The sequence below is a fragment of the Canis lupus genome, chromosome X, assembly GCF_003254725.2.
Source record: "Canis lupus dingo isolate Sandy chromosome X, ASM325472v2, whole genome shotgun sequence".
Lineage (NCBI taxonomy): Eukaryota > Metazoa > Chordata > Mammalia > Carnivora > Canidae > Canis > Canis lupus.
The window spans coordinates 90278567-90294839 of record NC_064281.1 but is presented as its reverse complement, the minus strand read 5'-3'; the positions used below and the strand labels follow the sequence as shown (position 1 = coordinate 90294839).

Genomic DNA, 16273 nt, shown 5'->3' with positions numbered 1-16273 from the left:
TGAAGTCTAGAACCTAGACATCTCAGTTCCTGAATTCAAACTGTTTCCTGTTGAGAGCTGCCGGCTGCTTAGACTCGGCTGCTGGGCTGGTCACTGCTGATTCCTAATGTGTGTGTGAGAGAGCATGAGTCAGCCTGCCTGTGTGTGGTGTGCAGGGGCGAATTTTGAGTGTTTTCCGAATTCTCTGTCCCCAGTGTGTTGCAGATACTTTGGCCCCAGCATGCTTCTGTATAAGAGCCACATTATCTAAAGCCAGTATTTTGAGGAGACAGAGCCATATAAGTTGTATGAATGGGAGGAGGTCTCCTGTTGATAAGAGCTATCTCTCCAGTTTAGTGTAGTCCCAGAGGAGGCATGCACTTGAACTGATTCATCCTGTTTCCTTGGGTGGTGGGAATGTGTAGAGAGAAAGCTTTCCTAGACACAAGAGCAATAAGGGTCGGTCACAGGCGAGTGACAAGGACAGGAGCCCAGAGGACTAACTGGTACATGGGACCGCCACACAGAGTGGCTCTATGCTTCTAGGTACTTAGAACATAGAGTTGGTTAGGAAGCTCCCATTACACTTTCACTTTTTCACTCCTGGAAGGAAGCTTAGCAGAGAGGAGGCAGACTGAGTTTTATTTATTTTTTTTATTTTTAAAGATTTTTATTTATTTATTTATTCATTCATGACAGACACAGAAAGAGAGAGGCAGAGACACAGGCAGAGGGAGAAGCAGGCTCCATGCAGGGAGCCCAAAGTGGGACTTGATCCCGGGTCCCCAGGATCACACCCTGGGCTGAAGGTGGTGCTAAACCGCTGGGCTACCAGGGCTGCCCGTAGACCGAGTTTTAAATTGTAGCCTCACCATTGCCTCATCTGTGTGACCGTAAGCAAGTCATTTTTCTCTGAGCTTCGTTTTTCTCTCATGCAAAAATCAGGGTAATTCATAATGACCATGTAATTCTCATGTAATCGTAGGTTGAACGGAGTAGAAAGTTTCCATATATTTATGGGGCTTTTTTAAATTATTCCATAAATGGTAATTGTATTAGCATTGACTCATCGGCCTTGGGCTGGCTTTAAGTTCATTGTATCTGGAAGTGACTTGATTTAAAGGAGAGTGATCTCCTGGGAGCAGAAGTAATTATTGACTTACTCTTACTGTCCCATACTATTCTATTATTCTTATAAGATTTATATCCTGCTATCTTCCTGGCTTATGGAGCTAGTTTCAGAGCCTTCTCTACTCTTTATTCATGCAATGTCCTCAGTTGAGGTTCATGCCATCTGAATCATACCACTTTCTACTTGCTTTTTGGACCTTATAAGTCAGTTTCGTTAGCTCATGATTCTTTTTTATGTATTAGAAAATACACTTGGGATGCCTGAGTGGCTCAGTGGTTTAGTGTCTAACTTTGGCTCAGGGCGTGATCCCGGGTCCTGGGTATAATACTGCATCAAGCTCCCTGCGGGGAGCCTGCTTCTCCCTCTGCCTACGTCTCTGCCTCTCTCGGTGTGTCTTTCATGAATAAATAAATAAAATCTTTAAAAAAAAGAAAATACACTCCTTTCTCAAAGCCTTTTACTTATATTTGCTAGAAAATTATTATATGAATGTATCTGCTATACTAATGGTGCCATGTAGAATTGTACAGTGCACAACATGCACAACTGTACATGGTAGTCCACTATTTTGACAGTATTCATCCCTACTTCATTTCACTAACCTAGAATTACTACTCCACCTCCATCATATTACAATCCGATATCTTACTTTTAGACTGCAACCTCATACTTTTATTTTTCTTTCTATCAGTCTCAGTACAACTGCTCATACCCATGATACTTCGATGTTCATCCTCGTCTCCCAATGTCTCGTATTAATATTCTATTAACTGGTATCTGTATTCTGGGGTTCCTAAGGCTGAAATTAGGTGTTGGTTGGGCGAGGGCCTTATCTGGATATTCTAGGAAGGAGTCTTCATTCTTGTTCATTCCAGATCGTTGCTAGAATTCATGTCCTTGCAGCTGTCAGACTAAGTTCTCATTTCCTTGTTTGTTCTCAAACTCTAAAGCCTGCTTGTATTCCTCAGCTTGTGACCTTCTCCATCTTCAAAATCCACAACAAATCCTCCTGTGCTGCAATCTCTCTGATCCTCCTTTCTGGCACCAAGTTGACCACAGTCTGCATTTAGAGGACATGTATGATGAGATTATTAACACCCAGGTAACTCTCTTTGGTCAAGTAAGGTCATGGGAGTAGCATGCAATCCTGGGAGTAACACCAGGGGGGTAAAGATCATGGGAACCAAAATCTGGCCGGTGACATCGTATCTCCTAATTTCATAAGCAGTCCTAACCCCAAAGTTTATCACATCTGTCACATTATGCCATCATTCTTTATTTTCTCACCCCAAAATCTTAACCACTAATAGCCTACTGTTGCCTGGAAGCCTTACCTATAACCTAAATGATCCATTAACATGTTTTAGTATGTTATATATATTATCTACTGTATTCTTACAATAAAGTGGATAACAGAACATGCTTTTGAAATTACAAGGAAAATACATTTACAGAACCGTACTGTATTTATTGAAAAAATCCACATAGAAGTGGACCCATACAATTCAATCCTATGTTGTTCAAGGTCAGCTGTACTCAGCTACACTAAAATTATAGAACTGACTTCAGTTCAAGGTCTCCTTCTAATTAAGAACTAAAGGGGTTGCGAATTTTTGCCCTATGGAGTTCAAGGTTTTCTTCATTATCGTATTCAAACTTTTTTTCTCTTCCTAGAGTGAATAGTGTGTTTATAAGAGATGGAAACAGAGTGAAAGAGCCTGGTGTGCTTCTCTCCTGTTCTTCAGTCCTTGGTCATAGTTGAAACTTTGAACTAGGTAATCATTCTGCCATCTGGTGATTCAAGTTGTACTGAGGACAGAAGTGGGATACCTTTTGTTGGAAGAATCCATAAAAATTTGTTTTGGATTCTCTTTGGCTTCTTTCTTTATGCTCTTCCTGCCTCCTAATATATTTGTTACTTCATTATGTTTTTCCAATTTCCTTTAATGTGCCATGATTATAGATTTTTCTTTGTTTCATTTCTAAAAACTAATTGAATAGAATGTACAAAGTAGTTGAGTTTGAATTCTCACTGTTCACTCTAGGTGTACAATAAATCCTTTCCTTGAAGGCTGGTATCTAACATTGATATAAACCATGAAGCAAAACAAAAAATAAAAAAAAACCAAACAAACAAAAAACAAAACAAAAAAGAAACCTGAAGCAAACCAAACTGAAGGCTGTATACAGGATGTCCCTGGGAATTTTTACCACCCTCAATTCAGTGTATTAACTGTGTTCATTTGGGCTCCTATATTTTTCTTAATGCAGTTTGGTAAAAAGTGTCCTACCTTCTAATCTAAGACCTTTAACTGGGTGATAGCACTTAGACCAAATGCTTCTATATTCTGAATATGGTCCTCTATGTAACGAGCCTGTAGATCTGACTTGTGCTATACTTTAACGATAAAAAAAGCCATTTAAGCACCTTTGAGTCAGAGAAATGAATGTAGTTTCAGTGGATAAAAATGAAATTCAATCTCAAGTATCAAGTTACGTAGCTAACTCAATTATTCACATTTTGGAAAAGAATGATGGGCTTTCTCTTGCTCTGTTAATTCCCCAAGTTGTTCTTAATTTAGCATGCTTCTCTTCCTGTGGCTTAATTTCTTCATTGTATAGATGCACAAGGAGCTTCTACTGTTAAGTTCTCCATGCTCTCTGGTAAGTACAGGTGCTCCTGCAGTTTTTAATAGCCCACAGCCTGTCTTTATTGAATTCCTTATAATCTAGCATTTCTGGAAGGATGTACCTATTGTTAGGAAATATGCTGTTGACATTATGGAGGGGACATTATTGGATAACCAAGGTTATGAACAATCCTGCTTTGAAAGGCAAGCACTGCTCCCCAGTACTATTAGGAGTACTGGTTGCAAAATGAATGGAGATAAGCACATAGCAGTAGATCATACGCCGTTTAGGAAAGTTTTTATGACAATCCAAAAAAGATGCAAAGGGCCAAGTGAATTTAGAAAATTGAGCCCCCTTTTCCCTTTGTGCTACCTTATATTAAAACCTGACCAAGAAACTTTACAGAGAAACCTGGGAATTATTTAGCTTACCCTACTGCAGGCATTTTACTAAGGGTAGAACTCTTGCAATGAGACGAAAAGCCACTTTCTTTAAAAAACCACAGATATTTTCCCATCCTACTTGGATGTACCCTGTGGGTCACAGCTGAGGGGATTAGCGGTAATATGCTTGTTCTTTCACTAACTGACGAGGTAACTGAGCCCCAGAGAGGTGCTGCGAACTGCATAACATCATACAGCTCGTTAGCGGCAGAACGAGGACTGGGCTGCTATTGTCTGTCCCCGGGTACTTTTTTACTGTACTACACTAATTTTCTGTATTTGTTTTTCCAACTCCAAACACTGTAGCAATAGCAGAAGTATCCCAATGAAAGAAAAAGTTACTTCCTTTCAAAAATCATTGATAATTTTCTATCCTACTTGGGGTGTATCCCATCTGTAACAGCTGAGGGGATTAGCTAGTAACATGCTTGGTTCTTAAGATAGGCTTGCTACTTTTCAAAAGGAATGATTCCAGAAATGCTTTTTCCATGCTTAGTAGAGTGTGCAACTCTGGTATGTGAGAGAAACCTCTTTTGTACTGTATGAGAGCTCCTTTGTTGCTTTACACTGTAGACCTTTTTAATGGAAGGAAGGGGGAAGGAGGCTATTATGCTGTTTTGTATTTAAGATTCAGAATTGTGTCCTTGGTGGTGCTGAAAGAAATTTTATGTTGGGATGTTAGGAAGTGTTAGGACTATTCAGGCAATTATTTATCAGTCTTTTTCAAGCTTTTCCATGTTAAAAAAAAAAGTGATCAAATGAAACTGAAATTGTGTACAGTGAGTTTGATGAAATCTTATAAGTACTTTTGGTTGCTAGGGCAATATTTCCTTTTGTCTCTGGTTAATGTGACCTCTCTCTCTCTGCAGCTTGACTTCTTGCAAGTAGATACTTACATTTAAAAAGGAAAAAATTCTGTGCTTACGGCAAAAGAATAAGGGCCCTTATGCGAACTTGTATTTCTTCAATAAAACTTAAAATGCGAAAAGACATCGTGTTCATTTGCACAGGTAATATGAGGCAGAATGGTTAGGCTTGAGTGTCCGAGTTTGAGCAGTTCTGTGCTTTTATACTTTTCTGGATGACTTTTAATGATCAGCCCAGCTTTGAGGTAAGGAGGCATTTCAGTACCACTTGTAACCTCCACCCTAATCATGAGTTAGTCATCCTGTGCCCATTCTCTGCCCACTGTTTTCCAAAGGGACACCTAGCTGAAATGGTGGGTATGAACAAATGTTGATTTGTTTGCATTTTCAATTCTTCATTATTACATACATATTTGTGTTACTGCAGCAACATGTTATCCCTCTGCTTTTTTCACTCTGCCCTGTTACCAGTTTAGATCAGATAATTCATTCTTTGTCATGGGGACTTGCCCTTGTCCTGTAGGATATTTAATAGCATCCCCACTTCTACTGACCAAATGCTAGTAGCAATCCAGAAGTTGTGAGAATGGAAAATACTTCGTCAAAGTGCTAAAGGTTACCTGGGGATCCAAATGGCTCCCAGTGAAGAACCATTGCTTTATCCTAAGGCAACCCATCTATTTTGGCAATTTAATTGCCTGTAGTTTGGGCAATGAGAAAATGAGTAAGTGGGGACTTGAATATAGTTACATATTTTAAAGATGTATATTTTGGGCCTTTTGATACTGAACTTAACTGGCTCCCTACTTTTACATGCTTAGGATTGGAGTGTTTATAATCCATTTTCCCAGTGGATTTTGTTCAACATCTAATTGACGTATAATTTATTGTTATTTTATTTTCTTAAAAAGATTTACTTATTTATGAGAGAGCGATGAGGGGAGAGAATGAGCAGGGGGAGATACAGAGGGAGAAGCAGATTCCCTACTGACTAGGGAGACCAACAATGGGGCTCAATCCCAAGACTCCAGGATCATGACCTGAGCTGAAGGCAGACGCTTAGTCAACTGAGCCATGCAGGTGCCCCTTGACATATAATTTAAATGTATAGCTCAGTGAATAATCTATTTAACTACCATCCAAGACAGTTTATGTTGCTTATTATCTCCTAATGTCCCCTTTCTGGGTAATTCCCTTAGCCCAAAGGATGATCACTTATCTGCTTTGTGTTACTGTAGATGGGTTTTGTCTTTTCTAGAATTTCCTACAAGTAGAATCGTATAACGTGTGGCTGTTTGTATCTAGTTTCTTTCCCTCAGCATTAATGTTTTCCAGATCTATTCATTTTTGCTGAATGTATAGGTATTTTTTTTATTATTGTTAAGTACCATTCCGTTGTATATTACCATTTGTTTATGCACTCATGTGTTGATGGACATTTGAGTTATTTGTGGGTTTTTAGGTTTTTTTCTTTAGTATTGTGAATATATCTGCTGTGAGCAGTCATGTGAAAATCTCTTTGTGGATATATATGCTCATTGTTCTTGCATATATACCTAGGAGTAGAAATCTTGTGTCATACCAGGTCATAAAAATATTTTAAGTGATTAAAAAATATATTCTAGGGGCACCTGGGTGGCTCAGGTCATGATCTTAGAGTCCTGGGATCGAGGTCCATGTTGGCCTCCCTGTTCAGTGGAGAGTCTGCTGCTCCCTCTCCCTCTTTCAAATCAATAAATCTTTAGAAAAATAAATACATAAATTTTAGTCCACAGAGAAAGTTCATGACATTTCAGCCATGAAATCTACCTGTAATATAGATATAATGAGGATCTGAGAAGTTGAATGGGAAAAAGGAATATATAGTGTTGAAGAACATGGGTTTTGGGGTCAGTAGACTCATATACGAGTCTTGGCCCTGCTACTTGATAGCTGTGTGGCCTTGGGCAAATTACCTGATGTCTCTGTGCCTCCATTTCATTGGCTATAATGAACAGATAATAGTAATAATAAGATAACAGATGATAGTAGATATAACAGATAATAGTAGTAATAAGCTGATAGAATTGTGAGAAGTAATTGTGATAATGCAGGTAAGACATTTTGCAGAGAAAGGGGCATATATTGCTATTAATAACAATGCATTGTATATGTTCTAAATCCTATTGTATGGGAAATTTATCAAGTTAGAGATTGTAGTTCAGAAATGCAGAACACTAAATGGAATGGGAAGTTGAGAGCGCAACAGGTGAGTGTAAAGGACCAGGGTTGTTCAGTGCCTGGGGCTGTGAACCAGAAGACAGGATCACATCATACTCACTGATGAACTGATTCAGATGAGTTGTCCAGGGCGGTTAGTCTACTGGAAAAAGTAAAGGCAGTAAGAGTTGAGTATGAGTGTGAAGAATCACACCAGAAAGAAAGGTGTTTAGAACAAAGGAGGAAGTAGAGGACCTTTTGTGTTAGAACTAAGGACTTGGGATGCTCAGTTATTTTTGGATCCCAGCCTCCTGTGTGAATCTTCTAAAAGTCCAAAACACTCTCCCTAGAAATCTACATGTGTGTATCTGCATGGAAACTTTTGCCTACAGTGTCAGAGCATTTGAAGATCCCTGAGGCCCAGACATGGACCCTACTAGGAATCAACAAACCATGGTCAAAAAGGGACATATCTGTAACAGGACGCAGGCTGTTGTAAGGACTTGGAACTGAAAAGAAGATCTGGAGCACAGTCATTTTCTTAGTAATAAAAGGGGCTGAAAGATACTGTTCAATATAAAAATAGGGTAGAAAGATTGAGGTGAACTAGATAGGGAAGACAATGAAAAACCTAAACATTATGTTATCATAGGAGCTAGTCCATGTCTGACCTTCTTGAGGTGTGAAGCAGAGTGTGTAGAAGACACAGATTCATGCTATGTATGTGCTGAGCCAAGCTCCTTGGGTCACATGGAGCTATCTCCCTGGCCTTTACCAGCTGGGGGAATTCCTAACATGGATCAGAGTGCTAAAAGCTCTGAAAAGAACTTTACAGGGCACAAAAGTACAACACTGTCATTTGACACATAGGAGAGCTGATTTGGAAGGAGTTTGCCTGAAAGCATATGGCTGCTTGGTAGCCAAGAGAAACTAGAGTCTTGATGTTGTGTGTTCTAATCCCTGTATTGTCCAATGTACTGCATTGCTTTGTATCCTTCCTGTGTTTAGAAAATAGCTAGGACAATTGAAAATATTTTAGAGAATCCTTGATCTTGGAGCTTTTGAAGGATTTTAACCAGAGAGAAACTGATTAGGCATAGAGTTTTGTGAGATGATTGAAGGTTGATGGTTTTGCTGCTTGTTTTCCCTAAGTGTCCCTTCATTGTGATTTTGGGGTTAGAGAATAGGATTAATATTCTTTTCCTGATATAACATATATGAGCAGCTTATAGTCTGAAGCATATTTTTGACATAATGGCAAATCTAAATATGGAAGAGGAAGTCATGTTGACATTGATAAATGAAGCAAGTATCTTGGCAAACAAAAATTTCCTAGATAGCTATCTCTATGCTTCTGTATGCTTTTAAGAGCAAATTGAAGGTGTAGGATTCAGGCCATTAACATAACTTATCTCACAGGTTTGGGGTTGGTGGGGGAGGGGGAATAGATGACAGAATAACGTTTGCTTTCTGAAAAAAGTATCCAATTGAAATATATCATAAATCTAAGGATGCTCAGTCAGTTTTACATGGAAGGAGATTGCTTCCATTTCTCCCTAACAATAAGTAAAAAAGTGAGCTGAATGAAAATTCAATAACTGTTCTTAAATCCATAAGAGAAGGAAGAGGAGAACACAGGGTAAACCAGTGCTCCCAAGATTGGAGAACTAGGTAAATACTGTGAGTTGTGGCTTATTAGGGCAGAGACTAACAAACAGAAACTGCCTTTAGAACCAGTGTCAGGGTAGGAAAACCCTGGACTGTAATTGTCAAATTTCTAGAAGCTCTGTGACAAACTCCAAGGCATACCTAGTCATAGGGTGGTCCCCATAATATTGTGAGATTTACCTTTCAAAACCCCACCAGATTCACTCAATAGATATTGTAGAAAAATTCCGTAATGCTTCTAGGAGATGCAGGAGAAAAGAAACCATTTTAAGCATTTATTTATTTATTGGGGGGGGGGGGAAGCGAGCTGGTGGAGGTACAGAGGGAGAAAGAGAGTGAGCATCCACAAGCAGACTCCCTGCTGAGTGAGGAGCTGGAACCCAGGGCTTGTTCCCAGGACCCTGAGATCATGACCTGAGCCAAAACCAAGAATTGGCTGCTTAACTGACTGAGCCACCCAGGGGACCCAAAAAGGCAACTTAATTAATGAATTAATGAATTAATTAAGATTTTAGTTATTGAGGGAGAGCATAGTGGGGCAAAGAGAAGGGGAGAGGAACAAGCAGACTCCCCACTGAGTGGGGAGCCTAAGGTGAGGATTATGACCTGAGCCAAAGTTAGATGCTCAACTGAATGAGCCATCCTGGCACTCCCCCCACAAGGAACCATTTTAAAATGCACCAGATCACTCTGTTCCTAACAGGGCCTGCCATCATGGGAAACTCATTAACTAGAGCCTAACCTGCTGGAATATTATCAGAGCCTAAGTAAGCAGGGGAAGGGAAATAGTCAGCTGCAGCCCATTTTAGCCATCTCATTCCCCATAAGGAGTGGGGGATAAAAATACTGAGAAATACTTGTGAAATTCATAGTCCAGAGGGACAGGCTCACTAGAAGACTGAGACCTAATCATAGGACTACAGAACACTCCCTCTCTCCACACCTCCTCACCACATTACTAATGGCCTATTTACGGTAGTTCCTTTATCCTGTCTAGCTATCATGAAAAATTCACAAGACATTCCAAAAGGCAAAATACAAAATTGATAGGGACCCTGGGTAGTTCAGTCAGTTAAGCATCTGACTCTTGATTTCAGCTTGGTTCTTGATCTCAGGGTTGTGAGTTCAAGCCCCACGTTGGGCTTTATGCTGGGCATGGAGTCTGCCTTAAAAAAAAGAAGAAGAAAGAAGGAAGAATGAAGAAGAATGAAGAAGAAGAAGAAGAATGAAGAAGAAGAAGAAGGAGAAGAAGGAGAAGAAGGAGAAGGAGAAGAAGAAGAAGAAGAAGAAGAAGAAGAAGAAGAAGAAGAAGAAAGGAGGAGGAGGAGAAGAAGGAGGAGGAGGAGGAGGAGGAGGAGACGACGGCGATGACAACGACAACGACGACGACATGGCAGACGTATGGGAATTATCAGATCAGGAATTTAGAAAAACAATAAATAATATGCTAAGCGCTCTAATGGATCAAGTAGGTTCCATGAAAGGATAGGCAATGTAAGCATAGAGATGGAAATCCTAAGAAGGAACCAAAAAATGCTAAAGATCAAAAAACACTGTAGCAAAAATGAAGAATGCCTTTGTCAAGTTTATTAGTGGGGAGAGTTGAGGAAAGAATCTCTGAGCTATGGAGGATATTTATAGAGGATATATATCAATAGAATCCTTAACAATGGGCACTGGGGGTTATTCTGTATGTTAGTAAATTGAACACCAATAAAAAATAAATTAAAAAAAAAAAGAATCCTTAACAACTTAAAAGCAAAAAAGAAAATAAATGGCTGGGGGAGAAAAAAACAGAATATCAAAGGGTTGTGGGACAGGTATAATATGTGTAACATGTAATGGGAATACCAGAAAGATAAGAAAGAAAGGCACAGGAGAAGAAATATTTGAAGCAGTAACAGTGGAGAATTTCTGCACAGTAATAGCAGGCACCAAGCCACAGGTCCAGCACCTGAACTCAGAGAACACCAAGCAAGACAAATACCAAAAATTACACCTCAAAATAAACATCATTATTTTATCTTATTTTGAATTGAAGCAAAGTTGACAATGTTACACTAGTTTCAGGTGTAGAATATAGTGATTCTAAACATCTATGCATTATTCTACACTCACTGAAAGTGTAGCTGCCATGTGTCACCATGCCACTGACTTTTTTCCTATGTTGTACCTTTCATCCCCATGACTCATTTATTCCATTACTGGAAGCCTATATCCCACTCCCCATCCTCATTTTGTCCATCCCTCTCACTCCCATTTCCCCTGGTAACCATCGTTTTTTTCTTGGTATTTATGGGTCTATTTCTTCTTTTTTTTCATTTGTTTTTTAGATTCTACATACAAATAAAATCAGTTGGTATTTTTCTTTGACTTATTTTACTTTGCATAATATCCTCTAGGTCCATCTAAGTTGTTACAAACAGCAAGATTTCATTCCTTTTTTAATCACTCAGTAATATTCCATTGTATATTTATATACCACATGTTTAATTATTCATCTGTCAGTGGACATATCAATTGCTTGCATATCTTGGCCATTGCAAATAATGCTGCAATAAACATAGGGGTTCATATATGTTTTTGAATCAGTGTTTTTGTTTTATTTGTGTCAATACCCACAGTAGTGGAATGACTTTATTGTATGGTATTTCTATTTTCTTTAAATATTTTATTTATTTATTTGACAGAGAGTGCACAAGCAGGGAGTGTAGCAGGTATAGGGAGAGGGAGAAGCAGGCTCCCTGCGAAGCAAGGAGCCCAGTGCAAGACTCGATCCCAGGACCCCAAGATCATGAAGCAAGCTGAAGGCAGCTGCTTAACTGATTGAGCCATCCAGGTGCCCCAGTATTTCTGAGTTTTTGAGGAACCACCATACTCTTTCCACAGTGGCTGCACTGTGCATGCGGGTTCCTTTTTCTCCACATCTTTGCCAAGACTTGTTGTTTCTTTTTGATACTAACCCTCCTGACAGATGATAGCTCACTGTGGTTTTGATTTGCATTTCCCAGATGATGAGCAATGTTGAGTGTCTTTTCATGTGTCTGTTGGTCACCTGGATGTCTTCTTTGGAGAAATGTCTGTTCAAATCCTCCACCCATTTTTAATCAAATTATTTTGTGTGTGTGTGTGTGTGTGTGTGTGTGTGTGTGTGTGTGTGTGTGTTGATTTGTACAAACTCTATATTTTGGATATTAACCCTTCATGGGATATATCATTTGCAAATATCTTCTCCCATGCAGTAGATTGCCTTGTCATTGGTTGGTGGTTTCCATTGCTGTGCAAAAGCTTTTTATTATGATGTAGTCCCACTAGTTTGTATTTGCTTTACCAATAAATGATTGGTCAGTTGATTGAGGAGACCTATCTAGAGAAATGTTGCTATGGCCAACGTCAAAGAAATTACTGCTTATGTATTCTTCTAGGAGTTTTATGGTTTCAGCTTTCACATTTCTGGTCATCAACAGACAAAAAGAGGAAAGTTACATGATTCTATCAATAGATGCAGAGAAAACATTTGACAGAATCCAACATTGTTTCATGATAAAAATTCTCAATAAACTGGGGCACCTGGGTGACTCAGTGGTTGGGCATCTGCCTTCAGCTCAGGGTGTGATCTCAGGGTCCCGAGATTGAGTCCTGCATTGGGCTCCCCACAGGGAGCCTGCTTCTCCCTCTGCTTAGGTCTCTGCCTCTCTCTCTATGTCTCTCATGAATAAATAAAATCTTTAAAAAATTCTCAATAAACTAAGAAGAGAGGGAAACTTTCTCAACTAGATAATGACTACCTATAGAGAACATGCTGGTAATGTCATACTTAATGAAAAACTAGAAGGTTTCACACCAAGGTTAGGTACAAGGTAAGCATGTCCCCTTTCACTACTCCTTTTCAGCATCTTACTAGTTTCCTTGTTGATGCAATAAAGCAGGAAAAGTAAATAACAGCTATATAGATTGGGAAGAAAGACGTGAAACTGTTTTTGTTTACAGTTGACATGGATGTCTATGTATAAAATATAAATAAAAACCTCTAAGAATATGCATTTACAGCAAAATTGTAAAGCAAAAGAATAGCGTGCAAAAGTGAGTTGCTTTCCTATACACCAACAACGAGCCAGTAGAATTTGAAATTAAAAGTACAATACTATTTATATTCACATTCCTAAAATTAAAAGACTTAGATCTAAATCTAAGAGAATATATACAAAATTCATATGAGGAAAATGATAAAACTTCAAAGAACAAAATTAAAAAATGGAGAGATAATGCATATTCATAAATAAGATTCAGTATTCTAAAGTTATCAGTTCTTCATCTATAGATTAAATGTGATACTAGTCAAAATCATAGGAAGCTATTTTGTGGATATTGATAAATGGTTTTTGAAAAGATTTTATTTGTGAGCTACAGAGCAAGTGACTCCTCACTGAGCATGGAGCCTGATGTGGGCCTCTGTCTCAGTTGACCTGAGCTGATACCAAGTGTCAGACACTCAACCTACTGAGTCACCAAGGTGCCACCTGACAAATGAGTTTAACAATTATATGGATAGGCAAAAGCCCCAAAATAGCTAATGCAATACACAACAGAGGAAAAATCTTGGATGACTGGCACTATCTGACTTCATATCAAGGGAAAGCTACAGTAATCAAGATAGTATGGTATTGGTAAAAGAATACAGCAGTGGAACAGCATAGAGAGCACAGAAATAGGTCCTCACATACATAGGGGATCAATCTTTGACAAAGGAGGAAAGGCAATAGAAGGGAATAATGACAGTCTCTTCAAGAAATGGTGCAGGAACTGGACATCTCCATGCAAAAAAAAAAGAAAAAAAAGAATCTTCACACAAACTATGCATTCTTCACAAAACATAACTCCAAATGGATCACAGACCTAAATGTAAAATGTACAACCATGAAACTGCTAGGAGATAACACGGGAGAAAACCTAGGTAGCCTTTGAAATGGTGATGTCTTTTCAGAGAGATCACCGAACATGATCTATGAAAGAAATAATTGAAAAGCTGGGCTTCATGAAAATGAAAAACCACTGCCCTGTGAAAGGCAGTGTCAATAGAAGAAAAGCTGTAGACTGGGAAAATATGTTTGCAGAAATCTCACCTGTTAATTTGCTATCCAAAGCATATATAGAATTGTTAAAACTCGGCAATTAGAAAACAACGTGCTTTAAAAATTGTCCAAAGACCATAGCAGACACCTTAGCAGAGAACGTATACAGGTGACAAACAGGCACATAAAAAAATGCTCCCTGTTCTATGTCACTGGGGAAAATTCAAATTAAAACAGTAAGCACAGTCCAGTGCCTATTCAAATGTCTGAAATTCACAACTGATAACACCAAATGCTGATGAGAGTGTGGGGTAACAGGAACTGCTACCTTGCTGGCAGGAACACGAAATGGTACAGCCACTTGAGAAGAGGATTTGGCAGTTTCTTTAAAAAGTAAACATACGGGGATCCCTGGGTGGCTCAGCCGTTTAGCGCCTGCCTTTGGCCCAGGGCACGATCCTGGAGACCTGGGATCGAGTCCCACGTCGGGCTCCTGGCATGGAGCCTGCTTCTCCCTCCTCCTGTGTCTCTGCCCCCCCCCCTTCTCTCTCTCTCATAAATAAATAAATCTTAAAAAAAAGTAAACATACCCTTAGTACTGGATCCAGTGGTCACCCCCCTTTGTATGTAACCAGAAGGGTTGAAAACATGTCCACATGAAAATCGACACCTAGACATTTACAGCAGATTCATTCATAATTGCCTATACTTGGAAGCAACCAAGATGTCCTTCAGTAGGTGAATGGAAAAAGAAAGTGTAGTACAACCAGACAATTGAAAACCATTTAGCGCTAAAATGAAGTGAGCTATTAAGCCAGGAAAAGACATGGAGGAAAGTTAAATGCATATTATTGAGGGAAAGAAGCCCATCTGAGAAGTCCACTTAGTATATGATTCCAACAATATGACAGTCAGGTAAAGGCAAAACTAGGGAGAAAATTTTTTTAAACAGGGGTTAGGATTTGTGGTCAATGCATAGATAGAAGACAGGATTTTGGGGGCAGTTAAAATATCCTGTATGAGGGATCCCTGGGTGGCGCAGCGGTTTGGCGCCTGCCTTTGGCCCAGGGCTCGATCCTGGAGACCCGAGATCGAATCCCGCGTCGGGCTTCCGGTGCATGGAGCCTGCTTCTCCCTCTGCCTGTGTCTCTGCCTCTCTCTCTCTCTCTGTGTGACTATCATAAATTAAAAAAAAATATCCTGTATGATATAATAGCGAGCACATATCATTGTACACTTGTCTAAACCCACTGAGCCAATAACACCAAAATTGAACCCTTAGGTAACCTATACACTTGTGCTGATTATGTGTCAATGTAGGTTCATCCTTGGTAACAAGTGCACCATACTGGACAGTGGTATCCATAACAGGGAGGCTCTTCCTGTGTGTGGGCAGGAGAGACATAAGGGAAATCTCTGTATCTTCCTCTCAAGCTTGTTGTAGCCTTACAAAACTGCTTTAACAAATCATCTATACAAAAAGGTGCCTCAATAAGTGTTTCGTGAGATAGAGATAATATGTGCCATTGGAATTCAGGGGAGGAGGAAATTCAAATTGTCGTCGCAGTGATTGGGAAAGCATTGTTGGAGCATTTAGCTTTTGAAAAAATGTACTTTGAAACGTGAAAAGGGTTAACTTTTAAAAAAAGATTTTATTTATTCATGAGAGACACACAGAGAGGCAGAGCCATAGGCAGAGGGAGAATAGGCTCCCTGCAGGGAGCCCGATGTAGGACTCGATCCAGGACCCCGAGATCACTACCTAAGCCAAAGGCAGATGCTCAACCACTGAGCCACCCAGGCATACCAAAAGCATTAACTTTTTTAAGCTGTAAAATACATTTCAAAAATGAATAGCAAAGTCTTGTATCCTTACATACTGACTACATATATGTATGTTATATGTATACATTATCTCTATAGATTTACTCATACTGAATGGATAAAGAAGATGTGGTCTATGTATACAATGGAATATTCCTCAGCCATTAGGAATGACAAATACCCACCATTTGCTTCGACGTGGAGGGACCTGGAGGGTATTATGCTGAGTGAAATAAGTCAATTGGAGAAGGACAAACATTATATGGTCTCATTCATTTGGGGAATATAAAAATTAGTGAAAGGGAATAAAAGGGAAAGGAGAGAAAATGAGTGAAAATATCAGTGAGGGGGACAACACATGAGAGACACCTAACTCTGGTAAATGAACAAGAGGTAGTGGAAAGAGGTCGGCGGAGGGTTGGGATGACTGGGTGATGGACACTGAGGGGTGCACTTGGC

The 16273-nt window shown here is 39.4% G+C and overlaps 1 long non-coding RNA gene across 1 annotated transcript in view; it reads left to right on the top strand.

Annotated features, from left to right (window-relative positions):
• The window catches only part of LOC125754643 (uncharacterized), a 38601-nt gene extending 36267 nt beyond the window's left edge, over positions 1-2334 (top strand). The window contains exon 3 of the long non-coding RNA XR_007409378.1: positions 2080-2334. This is a non-coding gene — a long non-coding RNA (uncharacterized LOC125754643). The remainder of the gene's footprint in view (positions 1-2079) is intronic.
• Positions 2335-16273: the final 13939 nt, after the last annotated feature.